The sequence below is a fragment of the Onychomys torridus genome, chromosome 19, assembly GCF_903995425.1.
Source record: "Onychomys torridus chromosome 19, mOncTor1.1, whole genome shotgun sequence".
Lineage (NCBI taxonomy): Eukaryota > Metazoa > Chordata > Mammalia > Rodentia > Cricetidae > Onychomys > Onychomys torridus.
This window is the reverse complement of record NC_050461.1, coordinates 47479558-47485115: the sequence shown is the minus strand read 5'-3', so window position 1 is coordinate 47485115 and position 5558 is coordinate 47479558. Positions and strand designations below refer to the sequence as shown.

The 5558-nt window shown below is 42.1% G+C and overlaps 1 pseudogene; it reads right to left on the bottom strand.

Moving 5' to 3' along the window:
• Positions 1 to 236: 236 nt before the first annotated feature.
• LOC118570307 lies at positions 237 to 784 on the bottom strand (annotated as a pseudogene).
• Between the last annotated feature and the right edge of the window lie 4774 nt (positions 785 to 5558).

Genomic DNA, 5558 nt, shown 5'->3' with positions numbered 1-5558 from the left:
TCTTCTTCTTCTTCTTCTTCTCCTTCTCCTCCTCCTCCTCCTCCTCCTCCTCCTCCTCCTCCTTCTAATTCTTCTTCTCCTTCTCCTCCTCCTCCTCCTCCTCCTTCTCCTCCTTCTTCTCCTTCCTTCTTCTCCTTCTCCTCCTCCTCCTCCTCCTCCTCCTCCTCCTCCTCCTCCTCCTCCTCCTCCTCCTCCTCCTCCTCCTCTCTGGAGTTTTATTCAGTGGGTCTCTGGGTCTAGAAGAAGGTGTTAGGCCTCTTGGTGGCCAAGCGAGGCTTGTGCTGGCCCCGCAGCACACGATGTGGCAAAGGGAACTTGATCTTGGAGTCGTGGAACTGCCTGACAGCCGGCAGGCGGCACTTGCCCACTGCAATCTCTTCCACCTTCATGATCTGGATGGAGCGTGGGCGGGCACGGTGCCATGTCTCGGTAGCATTGTGTGACAGCACCCGCAGTGGTCAGGTCCCGGTACTCGGGACAGGTTGTGTGTGCCATTGTGGGAGTCATAGCGCACCGAGGTGCCGAAGTTCTTCACACGCAGCGGTGATTTCTCAAACTCCCGCCCGCACTACATTATCTCTCCCGATGACTTCTTCATCTTCTTCAGCTGTGACACAAAATACCAGAAGCGGGACTTGGCCACCACATGGCTGGGTGTGAAGATGTGCATTTGATACAGTGGTGGCGTGTGGCACTTCGGGGTGAGCAAACATTGCCCCACCACGTTGTACCCCCGGAGCGTGCCCGAGGCCTTTATCGCCGTCCGTCCTTGTTCGCCGCCCATCACAAAAGGTTCTTCTTTTTTAAGATTACTTATTGTATGCATAAGAATGTTTTGCAGCCGGGCGGTGGTGGCGCATGCCTGTAATCCTAGCACTCGGAAGGCAGAGACAGGCGGATCTCTGTGAGTTCGAGGCCAGCCTGGTCTACCAAATGAGTTCCAGGAAAGTAGCAAAGCTACAGAGAAACCCTGTCTCGAACCCCCCTCCTCCCCCAAAAAAAGAAATAAAGAATGTTTTGTACACATGTGTGTCTGTGCATCACATGCATGTCTGGTGCTCACAGAGGTGGGAAGAGGGATCAGATCCTCTGGAACTGAGTTACAGCTGTGAGCCACTGGGAATCAAATCCTAGTCCTCTGAAAGAACAAGAGGTGCTCTTAATCCCACGAACTGTCTCTCTCCAGTCCCTAGTGAGTTTCTTGAACAAAGTAAATTAAGATAAAATAACCAGAGCGTAGTAAATGCCAGCTGGCATGCACCATTTTCATTAAAGTGGGTATCATTTTTGCAAGATTCCTCAAAGGCTCAGATAACAGGTTCTGGGCTTGCTGTGTGAAGCAAGGCCCCCTTGCATTATGTAATTAAAAAAATTAACAAACCAGTAGTTCATTGTTTCTATATGTAGCCCAAGTCTGGTATACTCCGGAACCATAAGTAAATTAGATTTCTTTTTTAAAAATCAAAGTTAGATCTTTTTGAATAGGCAGTAAAATTGTTAGTCAGGAAAAAACATAAACAGGAGCTGGCTTAGTGGTTAAGGGCACTAGACATTTTTGGAGGACCCAGGTTCATCCCCAGAACCTACATGGAAGGTAACCAGTATCTATAACTTGATTTCTAAGGGATATGATCACCTCTTCCAGTCTCAATGGACACCATGCTCACATGGTGCATACACATGGACATTCATGTAAGAAAACACACATACACATAAAATGCAAATAAACACATTGTTTGAAAAAAGTAATCAGTCTCTCTGGAGAGATGGCTTAGTGGTCAAGAATGCTTTCTGTTCCTCTGGACGACCTGAGTTCAGAACAGAGGGCCACATCAGATGGCTCATGATTGCCTGTGACTCCAGCTCCAGGGGACCCAGAGGCCCACCTGACATCTGTCCAGATGCTCGCACACGCTCATGTGCACACACACACACACACACACACACACACACACAAAATAAAAATGTTTAAAAAAAGAACAACTAAAATGGAGGCTATAGGAAAGACTATATGGTGTGATTACATAAATGACATAAATGACATATAAATGTGTAATTGCACATGTATGCATAGAGTGTCCTACATAAAATGAAAATGACAGACTTCTATGGTAGTGGGATTTGATATGGTTTTTCTCTTTGTGCCTTTTATATATATAAACCCCACCAATATATTTCAGAATGAAAAAAAGAGCCACATATTTACAGTTAAGTGTTCCCCAAGGAAAGTGTTCTGTTGAAAAGTAGAAAACATTAATTATAGGGCTATCAAATCTGATACTGTGGAGGGTTTCTAGATTTAGCAAATAAAAATAGAAGATACTCGGTTAAATATAAAGCTTGACAAACATGTCAGTATGTTTCCATGAAATATCTGGGACATGGCCTCTTCATTTTTTTTTTCCAAAAACAGAAAGAAAATATACATAATGGAGGAAGTATAGTTTCTAAGCTACAGATATATGCACATATATTCATATCTGTGTATATATACACACTCCACATATATGTTTATTTTTTTTTTTTTAGTTCTGAGAATGGAATTCAAGCCTTGTACATGATTGGCAAGCAGTCCAACCTGAGCTACATTCCGGCCCTTTTTTAACTTTTTGATTTGAGACATTAAGACACTTTCTGCAGCCCATGTGGACCTTGAATTTGTGACCCTCCTTCAGCTAAGTAGTGAGATTATATGCCTGCACCACTAAGAACAACTTATTCCCATTCACGTTTTCATTTCTTCCTACGTAGGTTTTGTTTCAGATGGCGAAACATTGTACTGTGTGCAAATTTCTTCCTGCGGAACATATATGGAGCCAAGCATTCCAAATGTGTCAGAGGTAATGCTCTGTGTTTTTCTTTTGATTTTATTTTTGAGATTCTACAGGTGGCTTTCCACATTCTAGTTAAGTGCTCAATCACTGAACAACATCCCCAACATGGGAATATGTCTGACTGGGCCTCTGCTTAATATCAAATTACATAGTTTTATGTAAAAAGTTAATTGAGCTGGAGAGATGGCTCAGTGGTTAAGAGCACCTGCTGTTCTTTTGAGGACCCAGGTTTGATCCCCAGCACCCACATGGAGGCTAACAATTATCTGTAATTCCAGTTTCAAGAGGTCTGAAACCCTCTTCTGGTCTCTTAGAGAAACAGCCGTGCCCATGGTACACACGTACACGTACACACACACACACACACACACACACACACACACACACACTTGTACATATAAAAAGGAAATCACAATCTGTCATTGAGTTGATGTTTTTTTTAATTATTTCATTTAACCAGTCTTTCACTGTGGATTAATTTGTTTATCCATTTACAGTTTAGATTTTTTCTAAATTATACTGCCTTAAAGGCTTTAGCAAATCAAGACTTTTCACAGTTTACCACCATTTTCTTTTTAGGATAGATATCTAATAATATTATTTTATTTTTAGGCTAGTTGTAATTGTGTGAGAATTTGTTTTGAGAAGGTTTATTGACTGGAATGACAGTGTTTGTGTCTATAACTCTGCCTGCTTTTTTTTTTTTTTTCTGAGACAGGGTTTCTCCGTGTAGTTTTGCGCCTTTCCTGGAACTCGCTTTGTAGACCAGGCTGGCCTCGAACTCACAAAGATCTGCCTGGCTCTGCCTCCCGAGTGCTGGGATTAAAGGCGTGCGCCACCATGGCCGGCTCTGCCTGCTTTTGTTTAGTCATTTTTCCATGGAGGTGGTCACTAATCTCATTTGCCAAATTACCTATGTATTTTAGGGGGATGACTTTGAATTATTCTAACATTCTTAGTGAACTTAACTTTAATTGAGGTCTAGTGGCACATACCTTTATTCCCAGCACTCAGAAGGCAGAGGCAGGCAGATCTCTGTGAGTCTGAGGCCAGCCTGGTCTATACAGTGAGTTCCAGGACAGCCGGGGCTGCTACACAGAGAAACCCTGTCTCAAAAAACAACAACAACAACAAAAGCAGCGTGGCCGTGAGAGTCTGTAACCCCAGGGCTGGAGAAGGGAAGCACAGAGACAGGTCGATCTCAGGAGCTTGCTGATGGCCCAGCCTAGTTGAAACGGTGAGCCTTGGGTTCAGTGAAAAGTCCTGTCTTAAAATACACGGTACAGACTGGTAGAGGAAGACGCTGGACGTCCTCCTGTGGCCTCTGTACGCACAGATGCATGAACCCACCCACACACCTGCACATACACCACACCACAAACATATCCCAAAACTGAACAAAAACATGGAAAGGCGAGATCAGCTTTGTGTCATATTTTTTTTAAATGTTTCTGTTTTATTTTATTTTTTACTAGAGAAAATTGACATCATAGCTATTAAAATCTCTTCAGCTGTTTCTTAGTGAAAACATGACTTTTCTATCCAAATGTTTACTATGTATTTGATTCTATTTTATCCTTTGTTATATTTAAAAATAGAGATCATCTGGAATTTATTGAGTTGCAGGTTTGTAGTGAAGAGCTGATAAGATTTATCTCTCCAGATGACTTATTTGTTATTTTCAAAGAACATTCTGTTTTTCTTTCTTTCCCTTTGATTTTTATGATGACTTTGTATCATACATTTAATTTTTAATATGTTTATCACTAGACTTAAGTTCTTTTGATCTGTCTAGTTGAACACTATCATCACACTGCTTTATATTATAAAATTTAACAATGTGGTATTAGAAAAATGTTAGAGCCTTACAGACAATATATGATATAAATTATTCAAGCTTTATAACATTTTATTTTATTTTATTTTATTTATTTATTTATTTATTATGTATACAGAAGAGGGCACCAGATCTCATTACACATGGTTGTAAGCCACCATATGGTTGCTGGGAATTGAACTCAGGACCTCTGGAAGAGCAGTCAGTGCTCTTAACCTCTGAGCCATCTCTCCAGCCCGCTTTATAACATTTTAATTCTAAACCCTTTTCAAGTCAGGGTCTTACTATGTTGTTCTGGTTGACCTCAAACATGCTATGTACTCTAGACCTAAATTCACAGAAATCTGTTGGCCTCTGCCTCCTGCATGCTGGGATTAAAGCTGTGAGCTGTCATACACACTTTCTTCCTTTTTTTTTGAGACAGGATCTCCTATAGCCCAGGCTGGTCTTGAACTCACTCTAGGATGAGTAGAACTTCTACGTCTCTTCCTTTTACATCCTGAGTGCTGGGGTTGCAGTGGGCATCACCATGTCCAGTTTCTGTAGTGCCGAGGATTAAACCCAGGGCTTCATGCATGTTAGGCAAGTACTCTACCAACTGAGTTGCATCCCCAGCCCAAGGCTGCTCTTCCTGAGAAAAGATTAAGTTCTACATAACTTCCTTTGGGACCTTAGATGGAATTTTAACAAGGCTATCCATGAACTGGATCACAATGGGCAGTTCTCCACACAAGAACATGACCTTTCTCCATTCAATCAATTCTCCTATACATAAGAGCAAGACCAGGCCCAGCATGGTGGCACACACCTTTAATCCCAGCACTTGGGAGGCAGAGGCAAGTAGATCTCTGTAAGTTTGAGGCCAGCCTGGTCTACAGAGTAAGTTC